Below are 14943 nucleotides of genomic sequence, written 5' to 3' on the forward strand. Positions count from 1 at the left end.
GGGGTTGCAAAGAGTCAAACAGGACTGAGCAATTAACACATACACATTGATATCAAGACTTTTGATTCATTGTAAAATACTTTAAAACTTCTGGGTTGAACAAATCTGCATTTACAATTGTGTCTTTTAAATTATACTCCTCCTACAGTTCCTAGTGGTTTTGTTAATCACGAAGAGCAGTTATCAGAGTTGGCTATGACCATCAGCCAAGTTTGTGCCCTTTCTTGCTTTCCTGCAAGCTGAAGTAAAAAGCTTCCACATCTAAAACCCCTTTATGACTCAATCCAGAGGCTGTCTTAGTGAGGCCTTCTCTAAAACCCTCTGCCACCTACACACATTCTTTCTTCTTTCCTTGAGGATTATTTTAGGTGCTTAGCACTTAACCCGTCTAACACATTGCATGTTATACTTATCTTGATTATTATCCATTTCTCCATAAGAATGTTACAAGGATAAGGATTTTTGTCCACTTGACTCACTGGTCTAACTTGGTGCCTAAAACAAAGCTCAGCACATAGTAGGTGCTCAATATATACAAATATATAATGGCATACCTTATCTGATACTATCAAATATATAACATATTATACCTTTATAACATATGATACTATATGATGTATATTATGTGTTATATAGTTTGTTTTGGGGGGCTTTCCTGGTGGCTCAGTGGTAAAGAATCTGCCTGCAATGAAGTAGACGCAGGAGATATGGGTTCGATGCCTGGGTTGGGAATATCCCCTGGAGGAGGGCATGGCAACCCACTCCAGTATTCTTGCCTGGAGAATCCAATGGACAGAGGAGCCTGGCGGGCTACAGTCTGTGGGGTCACAAAGAGTCAGACACGACTGAAACAAATGAGCACAGCATACTGTAAATATATTTAATATGTACTATATTTTTCTTATATGATCATTATATTAAGTATTACATGTATAATATGCAGCACATATTATAATGGGTTGCTGAATATTGCAGATATTCCCTTTAAGCTCCTAGCAACAAAAGCACACGAAAAAAGGGGTGCACAGGGCGAGAGTGGCAGTGGGGGAGGCATTTTTCCAAGAGGCCCCAACATGGGGGCTCCAAGAGCAGCAAGTAGTCAGGACAAGAACAAGGACTGTGAGTGAGATGATCCTTGGCTCTGCTACTTGTAGCTTTTTGAAATTAAGCAAGTTATCCAACCTCTCTAAACCTCAGTTCCCACACCTGTAAATCTAGGGTCATGAGACCCTGCCCATAAGTTTAATGTGAGGACTGCATGGGTTCCAGTATGTGCCACACCCTGCAGAGGATCTAACAGACAAAACAGTGCTAGATGGTGGCGGTGGTCCCAACGAGGAGGACAACGGAGATGACTACATCGTGCCAAGGAATGATACGGGGATGTAGGTGAAGGAGACACGCTTTCACAGCATCCTCAGACCTTGGTCTCTCTTCTACCTCCCCTGCATTTCTAGCCCCCAGACTCATGCACACAAAGACAGTTGATAAAACAGCACTCAGGTTTCAAGAAAGAAGAGGTGTTGCAAAGAGGTTTGGCCCACATCGATCAAAGATATGGAGCGCTGGCAGTTCTTCCAGGGCCGTTCTTCGCACCCAGGGATCAGAGAAACAGGAACCATGACACCCTCACAAAACAGAGCCAGTGGGGAAAGTGCCATTTTGGGTAATGTTGTTTTCCAAGTAGCTAAGCATCTAAGTAGGCATCACAATAGTATGGGTTGTGTTTCTTTCTGCTTAGACTTTGTTTGACCAAAGATCTTTCCCAAATACACTGAAATTCTCTGCCCAGCCTCTGTGTACGGCCAAGATCCACTAAGCTCAGCCCGGTCCACTACCCACCCCCACAGAGTTGAGGAGCTGATGCCCCAGGTGGCAGATCTGATCAATAGAAGGTCAAAGAGGGAAAGAATCAAAAGAAAACCTGCTTGTCCAGGCTGACTGGCCCACGACGCAGAGGTTCCATGTGACCTCCCTAGAGACAAGCAGGGTGACTGAGAAACAGGCTGGCACTTTTTGTAAAGCTGTGACCAATTTAATTACATACTCATTTATATCTGGTCTCCCTTTCTGCAGGTCTTGACTTCCTTTTTGCCCTCATACGTGTTCCCCTGGGACTGCACCCTTAATAAACATTAACATGTGCTGTAAATTTTGCCTTGGGCTGTTTCCTGAGGAATCTGGGCCTCTACAATGATTGGGACTCTTAATTATAATGACCAGCTCTTATACTGGCTTCTAATGAAGTGATGGGCTCCCTTTGGGTCAGCCCTCAAGGAGACACTTAGCTGTTTATCCAGCAAATGTCTGAAGTGTAGGGAAGTGATTAAGAGCTCAGATTGGGGCTGGCCTGCCTCATTCAAATCCCAGCTTTATCACAAGCTGGGAAACCTGGACAAGTAACTGAAAACCAAGCTTTTGTTTCTTCATCCTTAGATGTGGGTAAGCAAGTAACGACCTCATGGAATCCTTGTGAAAAGTAAATGATTTAATGCTTTTTAATGCCTGACGCACAATTAACCCTCAATGGGGCTTAGCCACTGAGTTCTCTCACTGTCTGATTAACAGGGTTAGTCCTCATTGTTGCTACTATGCCACCATACAGCAATCCTCTACACTGTACAATCTCTAAGATACCATAGGATCATATCTATTGAATCTAGATAAATGGTGCTGATGACCCCATCTGAAGGGCAGGAATAGAGGTGCAGATATGGAGAACAGACTTGTGGACAAATCGGGGGGAAGGAGAGGGACAAACTGAGAGGGGAGCACTGACATATATATATATACACACTACCATATGTAAGTAAGAAAGCTAGTGGGAGGCCGCTGTAAACACAGGGAGCTCATCTTGGTGCTCTGGGAGGTCACAGAGGGGTGGGACAGGAAGGTGGAGGGAGATCCAAGAGGGAGGGGATATACAGATACACATGGCTGATCCAGTGTTCATGTATGGAAGGGAGAGCTGGACCATAAAGGAGGCTGAACACTGAGGAATTGATGCTTTTGAACTGTGATGCTGGAGAAAACTCTTGAGAGTCCCTTGGACTGCAAGGAGATCCAACCAGTCCATCCTAAAGGAAATCAGTCCTGAATATTCATTGGAAGGACTGATGCTGAAGCTGAAACTCCACTACTTTGGCCACCTGATGTGAAGACATGACTCATTTGAAAAGACCCTGATGCTGGGAAAGATTGAGGGCAGGAGGAGAAGGGGATGACAGAGGATGAGATGGTTGGGTGCCACCACCCACTCAACGGACATGAGTTTGAGCAAGCTCCAGGAGTTCGTGACGGACAGGGAGGCCTGGCGTGCTGTAGTTCATGGGGTCATAAAGAGTTGGATACAACTGAGTGACTGAATAATGGCTGATTCACAACGTTGTACAGCAGAAACCAATACAACATTGTAAAGTACTTACATTCCAATAAAAAAAGAGAAGTCTAGCTTACTAGAATTGTGTGCAAAGTAAAAGTAAGTAAGATCCAGGAAAAAATGCAAGAGTTAACATATATCGGAACAAATTATTTTTAAAGTTTTGTAAAAGGCTCCCCACAGCAATTTTTCTTTACACTCTGCTTCTTGATCATATTCTACCAAATTATCAAGCTCCAAATTAGCTAACTGTACATTTTTGAGTCTTGTGGTGTGACTGTACAATAAGAGTTCTGACTTAGCATTAACACCATTGAGTGCCTACCTTGTCTTAGCTGTGAAACACAGGAGTTTAGTGACTATAAATGAAAGTGTGGCTCATTCTGATTATTTGCCTTCTTGAATAAAACTACCAGCCAGACAGATGGACAAAGGCTGCACTTTTAGCAATTAGAACAATGTTTTAGGAAACTGTTATCCAAAACTAATCACCATGTTGTCAATGCAAGGCTTATTCAGTTTAATGATGCGGCAAAAATTTCTTTAGCAGTATCCTCAAGGTGTGAGAAAGAAATACAGAACTCTACCCAGGTCTGGGGAGAGAAACTGATATGCATGAGAGCAGAGGATGAATATACACAAAAGAAGGCCTTAACCTTGCTTTCCATCACCACAGTCTCACTCAAGATCTCAGAGTCTCATGCTGGCTCATGTATGACATGATATTCCAAGTATAGAATTCTCTATCAAAGCTGATCTCGTCAATGTTTATTTTTAATAATAAGACTTTATCAAAGTGCAGTCAAGGAAATCAGAAACATCCTACCAATGCCAGCAGCCCATGGGGATGGAAATGACCAATTGTGAGATGGGCTGCTGACATGTACAATATAATAGTATTATATTAGATTATCAAAAAACATTGTAATAATAATCTGGAGGCCTTCCCTGGAGGTCCAGGGGCTAAACTCCATGACCCCAATGCAGGGGATCCGGGTTCAATCCTTGGTCAAGGAACTAGACCCTACATGCTACCGCTAAGAGTTTGCATGCTGCAAGTAAGACCTGGGGCAACCTAAATAAATGATTTATCTGTATATAGTATGAAGTGTTCGCCGCTCAGTCCTGTCTGACTCTTTGCAACCCCATGGACTGTAGCCCGCCAGGCTCCTCTGTCCACGGGATTTCCCATGCAAGAATACTGGAGTGAGTAGCCATTCCTTTCCCCACGGGATCTTGCTGAGCCAGGGATCGAACCTGGGTCTCCCGCATTGCAGGCAGATACATTAGTGTGTGAGCCACCAGGGAAGATCATATATGTGTGTGTGTGTGTGTGTGTATATATATATATATATATATATATATATATATATATATATAGTAGAAATTATGGTTAAGTGAAACCCCTAATGATTTAGAGAAACCTCAAAGTCATGCTTTTAGAATAAGATGAGTTGAAGAAAAAGAACTCTGTGACAATCATTAGGACAGCTCTCAAAGGCCATTTTTCTTGACTTCCAGATCCTGGTATATTCTTCCTGCTGCTGCTAAGTCGTTTCAGTCGTGTCTGACTCTGTGCGACCCCATAGACGGCAGCCCACCAGGCTCCCCCGTCCCTGGGATTCTCCAGGCAAGAATACTGGAGTGGGTTGCCATTTCCTTCTCCAATGCGTAAAAGAGAAAAGTGAAAGTGAAGTCGCTCAGTCGTGTCCAACTCTTAGTGATCCCATGGACTGCAGCCTACCAGGCTCCTCCATCCATGGATTTTCCAGGCAAGAGTAGTGGAGTGGGGTGCCATTGCTTTCTCCGATATTCTTCCTAGTAAATTCCCAAATAGGAGTTAAAAAAAAAGTTGGGCCCAAGGAATAATGCAATTCCCTGAGCAGCCAACCACTCAGAAAAGGCAGAGCGCTCAAGACCATCTTTCTTGAACTCTCAGACTTATTCTTCGAATGTTGCTTTGGCTGCACAACTTCAGTGCACCTCCTTTAGATACTTGGAGATATCAGGGAACCTGGATCCACTCACGTGCAACCTTGATCTTATGTCCTTTGCAATGTTATATTTGTTGGTTCAGTAACACACCAGAGAGACAAAAACCTTAAACCTGGTCGAGGTGTCAGCAAACTACAAAGCAACACTAGACTTTGTAGCCTGGCCCAGCTCCAGTGACCCTCCAGTTCTTCCCACCAATGACCTTAAAAATGTCAGAAAAAATGTTCATTTACCAGTACTCATCACAAATGTACATTTAATATGAAGCCATCAAAGCTTCCAAGCCCCAGGAAGGACCCAAGTAATGGTTCACAAGATTACACATTTGGCTTTAGTGGTAAAGAATCCGCCTACCAATGCAGGAGACATAAGAGATTCGGGTTGGATCCCTGAGTGGGGAAGTTCCCCTGAAGTAGGAAATGGCAACCCACTCCAGTATTCTTGTTGGGAAATTGCATGGACAGAGGAGCCTGGTGGGATATAGTCCAAGGGGTCTCAAAGAGTTGGAAACGACTGAAGCAACTTTGCATACATGCAGGCACACTAGGGATCTAAGCGAGAATGAGTTGAAGATATATTAGGCTTACATTTAACAGCTCACCATCAATGCCACGTACAGACAAATTGTTACCAGCTGCCCAGGGTAGGAACGGCTTACCAAAACCCTTCTCCTACCCATTGCACTGAAACACCCAGCACATGGACATGACGGGACAGAGCTTGCATCACCACACGACCATAACCTGGGGTGGCCGGTATTAGAATTACGGCCACTGGGGAGGAGAAACTAGGGACCAGGTGTACAGAGCCAGGAGTTAGCCTGTGGAAAATTCCCCAATCATCAGGCATGCAAGCTTGTAACTGGAAGATTTGGTTCTGAAAGTTTTCTCCTGAAAAGAAGCAAACAAATTTTAAGTGCACCATAAGTTATTTCTTTTCGTTGACTAGATTCTCAGAAATGGAAATTACTAGAATATTTTTGTTTGTTTACAGAGCACAGACCTATAGCAGTCAGTTATTATTAACAGCAAGTATGAGAAATAAACTTGACAGAGATTTTTTGCAACTTTGACAGCAAGCTAAAACTACAAAACACATATAGCACTATCATAACAAGCTCTGTCTTTAGAAAAACATTTCTAAACTCCAAATTAAAAAAAATTTGAATAAACCACACTGGGGGAAAAATAATCTTTCAGAACTTTTTATAGAAACAGTTATGAGATTATTATCTTATAAGAGCAATCAAAGAAAAAATGCAACCAAAAAGTATACAGGAAAAAATGTATTAGAAATGTGTGGTAGACACTTTATAAAATACAAACAAAATATTATATAATATAATTATAAATCACATTTATATTTAAAGTAAACATAAAAATATAAACAAAATATATTTTTTCTGAGATTTGTGATACACGTGTTTGTTGACTTTCAAACTCATGAATTACTGTTATTTCTTTCCTCATTCTAAGCAAATATAAAAACTTTGTAGTCATACTGTTTATACATTTTTCTCAAAGAAGCCACCCAAATTGTATGAGTTTCAAGCCTCATAAAACCTGATCCATTTCTGGGGTTACGCATTCCTTGACAATTAAGCCTTGCTGATATATCATCATCAACTGACTTTAATGCTCTGGTTATCTCTCAGACTGTCCTGTCTCCAATTAGAATTTGTAAAAACCATCGCATAATGCCAAAGGGTGATGCCGAGGCCACAGTGAACAGGATAAATGGCCAGCACACGGCTCTCACTTATGTTACGTCACCTGTGTATCCCACAGTAGCAATTACGTGCTTCTCTGTCTCTACTACTCATCCTTGACTTAAACATCTATGCATCTTCTTCAGCCCCAAAGCCTGCAGGGAACCTGTTACTATATAAATGTGGCAGAAGGGAAGGAAGAGGAGGGAAATGAAGAAAAAAGGGAGCAGAGAAGCAGCGGGAGTGAAGAGGTAGACTTTTAAGGAAGAAAGTGTAGAAAAAGATTGAAAATGATTTAAGCTCTGTTTCATATATCATGCAGCTAAATCACAAAGCCTTTATGTTTTTACCATAACATCCGTGTGTGTGTGTGTGTGTGTGTGGGTGCTGACCTGTATGCACCACAAATTTTTATCTTAATTCCTTCAATTTTTATTGAAACTTATTCAAACTTTTAGACTCAAAATATTTCTTATTCAGTATATTATTTTACTTGGCATTATTCTCACCAGCATACTGCTTTTTAAAAGCAACTCGAATGTTACCTATATTATGCAAATGAAAATCGGTGAATTTAATCACGCAGAGTTGTCCTAGAGGAGCCACTAAATCATCAAACGTCCAATGGAAAAATTTTGAGAGTCCTAGTATATTCAATAATTCACGTATCAGTGCCCAGAATTTAATATAAATTGAATTGAATCCTACACACAACTCTTCGTAGATTCTGTCGATAAAACAAGCTTTCATAAAAACTGGCAAGCTAAAACTACAGACTGCAGCCCATTTTCATTTTCATTTTCTTTTCAATGAAACACTGTGAATATAGAGGCATCACATAAATATTTATCAAACTCTATAATTCTTCCAAATGTAATGATAAATGAAAGTATCCTTCAATGTGCATATAAGACACCTGCAAAAAAAAATTTTTTAGAAGACTGAAATGAGATACAAGCTACCCAAAGTTACAAACAATAAATTTATCCCAATACCTCTTCCAGAGAGCCAGTGATACATGAAGCAATCACATGATCGCTTTTGTAACTTCTGCTTACTTGGCCTCTGAAATTTCATGCTTTGCTAATTGAAGAAGTAAATATCATTCAGTATCACCTAACACTGGGGAAATCATGATGCTGCTGACAGGAAGGGCCAGGTAAACCATGGGAAACCTCTATTATAAAAACATAAAAGGAAGATGGGCTCAGAGAAAAGACCACACAAGCTTCCAGATTGTTGGCTTGCCCCCCAGTGTGGATTTCCTCTTTATGCTGGTCATTATATTTATCATTTACTAGTTACATGGGGACAATGGCAGCACAGAGTTGATACACAAGGCAGAAATAATTACAGATTTGAACCAAGGGTCCTCTATTAAAGCCCGAATTGCCTTCAGCCCACTGCTAAGAAAAGGTCAAGAAGAAGGCACCTGCTGAAAAGAGCAATAAAAGCATGTTGTTCATTATCTTCCAGAAGCTTCCAATCCTCTCTCCTGCCTGATTTACATGACAACTACTACATTCATCTGAATGTTGTGGAGTGTTCAGAGCTCCTCCGGGAACATTGTATTTCTCTCAGATAATTATGATCAAAAAGTCTAGAGCTAAGGGTAAAACTCCAGAGCCAACAAAAGTTTCTGCTATCACTTGACCCTAACTTCATTCCTCTCCTTAACTTGCTCTGGTCCCAGGGGCAAATTTTAAGCCAAATTCAACAAATCTCTTTTGACCTAGATGGTTAGGGGATACAAATATCACCTGGAAAAAGAGAATGAGGATGGGGAACACCATTTAGTCTGGTATTATCGTGAACTACACCAAAGTTGCCGAGTAATATCTGTCTTACTCCTCAAATTGTCAAAAAAAAGTTGAAAGGGCAAGTTTTTGGAAAAGAAGCTTCAACGGTTAGCAGCCGTCTATAAGACAAAATATGATTTCCAATGCCTCTGAGTATCAGAAAAGGGAAGCTTATATTTTGTGACATTATGCAAGAAACATGATCATATGGAAATTACCCAGCTCTTTCAATATCTGACTTCTGCAATGATAAAAGGCTCCTCAAATTTCTAACAATACAAATGTTTCTCTTCCTGGTTTTGATTTACCCACTCTTGACACTTGATTAGAGTCTGCAGATAAAGAGTATTAGACTCAGCACTGGCAGCTAGCAAACAGTTCTTCGTTTAACTAAATAAATAAATGCTACATAGTTGCATATCTTTGTTCTTTCCCTGGGCACCAGTTGAAATGAATTCTTCTCCCTATAAAAGATCAAGTATAGCATCTCAACACTGGAGAGCTGGAAAGATCCTGATCGCACTGGAGAAGGCCCAGTCTGACACCTGTGGCCTTCTGTGTCACCACAAACTGACCCAGTGCCTTCCGCAAAGGTAGTGCCCACACAACAGCAGATTGTGAAGACAGCAGTGACAGCTGTCATATGCTATGTCAGGCTGTGTTATTATTCGGTAATTATTCATTCCTCTTCCTCCCTTTCTCTGTGAGAGAAGTAGTCCTCTCTGCCCCACATCGATATTCAACTCGATCCCAAGATGGTCTTTGGTCAATGGAATGCAGACCAGTCTTGAATTAAGACTTCAAGAGGCACTGCAAGCTTCTGTCAGCCTCTGGCACTCCTGACCTGACTTTGAGAACGCTACAGCCCAGACAGTGAGTACTCCCTTCAGCCTGGGTCCTGGAGTAGGAAAAACATGTGGAACAGATCATAACTCACACTACAGCCTGCAACAACCTCAACTATTTTGCCAGACCCAAGAGCAAGAGAAGGAAATGGCAACCCACCCCAGTGGTCTTGCCTGGAGAATCCCAGGGATGGGGGAGCCTGATGGGCTGCCGTCTATGGGGTCACACAGAGTCGGACATGACTGAAGTGACTTAGCAGCAAGAACAAGAAAAAAAAAAAATCTGCTTCTATAAGCCACTGAAATTTTTGATTGTTTGTTACACAGCAATAACACAGAAAACCCTGACTGATACATACACTTAGCAAGGTTACAGTGGCAGACTGGAGCAGAAAAGAGGGGACTAACATGAGATTTGGAGTCCACTTCACTAGACTGTTAAATCCAGCTCAGACAGCTCCCAAATGCTTGACCCTGGTTAGGCAAATCTCACTGAACCCCACCTTGCTGGATTAATGTGACAATTGGGAAGTACCTACAAAGCACTCAGCACAGTGCCTAGCACACAACAGGTACTTGATAAATGGATCAATAATATAATTAGTAATAATGAATGGTAAAATATCTTCCAAAGTATCCATGATTAATGTTCTGAACTAGAAACTATTTGGATTAAATATTTCTTTAATACCAGCTAAATAAAACAGTGAAGTCATTGCAGCTTACAAAAGAATCTAACAGAAAATTACAGTTTAAAATGTACAATGTACTCTATCTAAAACTTCTGAGTAGCCAAGAATATGAATTTTTATTGTGTCAAAGAATAAGAATGTGTTATTTGTGAAGAAAAAAAAATGATTAAATTGCAGGTTCCATCTTCCAGACTGGTCACTGGTCATTTAAACTGTGATTGAATCCACTATAGTTGAAGGCCGCTCAGCTAATCCATTACGGTGAATGTTATTAAACATTTATAAGTGCCTGTACCTGGTAAAAAACTCAAAGGTATGGTTTCGTTCACTGAGTTCCAAAATAGGAAAGAACATAACACTACTAAAGTATAAGTGATGGTCGCTCAGTCGTGTCCAACTCTTTGCAACCCCATGGACTGTAGCCCACCAGACTCCTCTGTCCATGGAATTCTTCAGGCAAGATACTGGAGTGGGATGCCGTTCTCTCTCCAGGGGATCTTCCCAACCCAGGGACTGAACCCAGGTCTCCTGCATTGTAGGCAAAGTCTTTATAATTTGAGTCACCAGGGAAGCCCCTAAAACTACTAAGTGGATTAACTAATCCCAGCATAAGCTGATTCACAAAACAGGAGCACTGCAGTTACTAAAGCATGTAAATAGATTTTTGATTCATCAAGAAAGCATTCAGAAAACTATTACTACTAATGAGTAATATATTGGGGTTGGAAAGCTTACTTAAAAAAGAAATTCATCCAAAATATGAGTTCAATTCCCTGTCTTTCCAAAGAATAAGGAAAAGGAATTTATAGGAAAGATAGAATCTGTAAACATACTCTAAAGAGCCCAGGTAAATTTAGGGTAGTGTTTCTGAACCACATACAGAAGAACAGCTTGAAGAGCTCACATGAAGATTCTTAGGCTCCCATCCCAGAGCAACGGAATCAGAATCCTTGGGAATCAGGCCTGGGGACCTGCATTGTGAACAAACTTTCCAGCTGATTCATGTGCATGCATAAGTTTGAGACCCATGAATCAATGCAAGCCATGACACAAGCTTTGGCAGGAGTCTTCAAGGTTCTTGAAAGACAAAATTCCAAAGAAGTTTAAGCTGTTTTATGCCTGGGGGTCAAATGAAGAGCAGAGTCCAGACTTCAGAACCAGTAACAGTTGTAGGGCTAAATAGCCATTCATTCATTCTGCCAGTGGCTCAAGCCATGATTTTTAGCGCTTGCAGGCAGAGCTGATGGATTATTCAATAGGAGCATAAGCCAAACAGTACAAAGGGATGGCTTCTCTTGTTGTTCGTACATTTGCCAAACTTCTCCCCAACCTTAGCAAGCCCTGGCACAAGTCAAGGCAATCATTCCTCATCAGCTTCTTAGGCTGGGATGTTAAAATCTACAAGAAGTGAGACGGAAGAAAGATGGCTAAGAATATTACCATATAGGAATTCTAGTCTTCATTAAAACATTTCAACATTAAGTCCAAGCCTCTTTCCTGATAACCAGAGAAAAACATAGTTTTAATTCCTTAAACAGGGAAACCATATGAAATATAAAGGAGAAAAATAAATAGTCACTATAGTTTTAAAACTGAGTAATTTTCTAGAAGTTAAATCAGAAACATGGGTATTGAATGCAAAGAACAGAGTACTGAGTTAAGACTGAGAGGAAATGGTTCTAGATATATCCTCAAACAGGTAGGTGACTTTACATAATGCACTCAGCTACTCTTCACCCCAGAGGAGTTAATGTCCTAAGAAAAGAGATTAAGTCACAAAGCAATGTCAAAATGAAAGTGACATTATTATCACTTATGGCAAAATTTATTTTATGCAATCCAGAATATAAGAGAACAAATGCAAAACAGTGAGCTGACTTTTCAACAGAGGCAAAAGACACCAAACTCCTGAAGTCAAAAACACTAACTGAAAAAGGTACATGCACCCCAATGCTCACAGCAGCACTGTTTACAACAGCCAAAGCAGGGAGGCCACCTGAACGCCCGCAGACAGATGAGCAGGTAAGGAGGAGGGATGAGTGGATAAAGAAAGGTGAGTGGAGTGTTAGTCATGCAAAGCATGAAATGATGCCGTCTGCAGCCACATGGATGGACCTAGAGATTATCATACTAAGTGAACGAACAAAGACAAATGTCATATGATATCACTTATACGTGGAATCTAAACAAGTAATACAGATCAACACATTTATAAAACAGAACGAGACATAGAAAATAAATTTATGGTTACCACAGGGGAAGGTGCGTAGAGGATAAATTGGGAGTTTAGGATTAACAGATGTGCACTACTCTACATATGCTGTGCTGTGCTTACTCACTCGGCTGCATCTGAGTCTTCGCAAGCCCATAGACTGTATGCAAAACAGATAAAGAAGGACCCACTGTATACACAGGGAACTATACTTGATATCTTGTAATAACCTATCATGGAAAAGAATGTAAATAGGAATATATATGTATATACATATATATCAGAGAAGGCAATGGCACCCCACTCCAGTACTCTTGCCTGGAAAATCCCATGGACGGAGGAGCCTGGTAGGTTGCAGTCCATGGGGTCGCTAAGAGTCGGAAACGACTGAGCGACTTCACTTTTACTTTTCACTTTCATGCATGGGAGAAAGAAATGGCAACCCACTCCAGTGTTCTTGCCTGGAGAATCCCAGGGATGGGGGAGCCTGGTGGGCTGCCGTCTATGGGGTCACACAGAGTCAGACACGACTGAAGCAACTTAGCAGCAACAGCAGCAGCATACATATATATAATTGCAAATCAACTATACTTCAATTAAAATAATTTACATAAAGAATTATAAAACCAGCTATAGCATCAAATAACTATACACACATTTTATGCAGTAATACCCAAGATGAAAACAGAATAGTACAAACTTGGAAAATCTCGGCCACTCTCACCAAACTGCTCCTGCTCTTGCCTGCATCAAGCTACACCAAGGTGAAACTTCCTAACAAAACAACCCACTGTGGCTTGATGTAGCCATCTAGGCTGCAGCGGTTACTGGTTCAGCCTGACACCTTACTGTTGACCTACCTACCTATATCCACCTGAGTCCCAAGGTAAGCTTCTCACACTGGAGAAGCACACAAACAATGGGACTGGAAGGACAAAGGACGGTGAGTAATGGCTGGTGCCAGCCATCTCTGAGCTCAGGACTCTAAGGATTTTGACACACATTTCACACTTTATTCTTACAGATTTTAGATCAACTCCAAATTCAAGTGTGTCTAGAAACAAGCAAGGAAGCCCATGCTTGTCCTTAGACTGGAGATTGCAGTGTATTTCACAGTTACTCAGAGCTAAACTTGAAACTAGGCTCCAAGTTATGTATCCTCTCTGAATATTGGTTCATGAATTGAGTATTAAGATTAATGGGACTATTGGAAGAATTAAATGAGACTTGACTGTAAAACCCTTCATACAGTATGTTGCCCATTGCAAGTACTCAATGAAGCCATTACTGTTAATAGTAAACTAGCAGCAGCGAAGATCGCTGCTTTTCCTTTCTCATTTTGTATTTCAAAGGTAAAAATACATTCTAACTGAATGACAAGTTACATATAAAAGATAGAGTATATGATTAAATCAGAACCCAGTTTTCCTGACATTTACCTTTCCTTCTTTGGGGCTATGGATCACTTTTACGGTTTGCACTGGCCACAATCAGAAACCACACATTAAAAATTTCCAATTTAAAGTTTAAATCCGTGATGGTACAGAAAGTTTTGCTACTTCTATCCAATATTGAGACAGCTTCTCAAGCCCTTTTTCTGGTATAACTACTGTAAACTAGGATTCTTAGGACAACCCCTACCCTCTACCTGTTCTCATGATCGTCTCAGCGTCAACACCGTCTTCCTTACTGGGAACAAAACACCCTGTGAGTGTTGTAGAAAATACTGTACTGGATCCAAATGTGTCCCCGCAAATGAAAAGCGCCAACAGGGCCATTCACACGGGAATAGAGAAGACGCAGCCCCTGTCTTGAGATGTCTACAACCTAGAGAAGACTAGAAAAAGATATGCATGTGCTGCAACTGAGGCCCAGCGCACCCATGTAAATGCATAAAAATAAATACTAAGAAAAGAAAAAGTTACTCTGCTGATCAAGGCATGCGCACGCGCACACACACGGCCAAGCACCTGTATGTTTAAAGGCAAATAATGACAATAAGAATAGAAATAAAATACATATCTGTAGCTATGATGATGTGTAAATCAACAGGTAGGGGACAAGAAAACTATCAGGACAATTTTGTCCCACATATTAAAATGTTTCTATAAAATGTAAGTTCTTACAGGTAAAATCTTGAAACCATTTTTTTTAAATAAATAAAATCCACAGCATGCCTCCTCTAGTCTATCATGAAAGTATTTGTAGAAGGATGCCTCCATGTATCAATGGGGCCAATACAGTGCAAACGCCTGTCAGTCAAGGGCCAGAAGTGCCTATGAGACACGAGAGACCAAGCAACTAACGCCAGAT

The 14943-nt window shown here is 40.9% G+C and overlaps 1 protein-coding gene across 3 annotated transcripts in view; it reads right to left on the minus strand.

Moving 5' to 3' along the window:
* The window catches only part of FAT3 (FAT atypical cadherin 3), a 641657-nt gene that overhangs the window by 622370 nt on the left and 4344 nt on the right, over window positions 1–14943 (minus strand). The gene's annotated exons all lie outside the window — the stretch shown is intronic.

The sequence above is a fragment of the Bos javanicus genome, chromosome 29, assembly GCF_032452875.1.
Source record: "Bos javanicus breed banteng chromosome 29, ARS-OSU_banteng_1.0, whole genome shotgun sequence".
Taxonomy (NCBI): domain Eukaryota; kingdom Metazoa; phylum Chordata; class Mammalia; order Artiodactyla; family Bovidae; genus Bos; species Bos javanicus.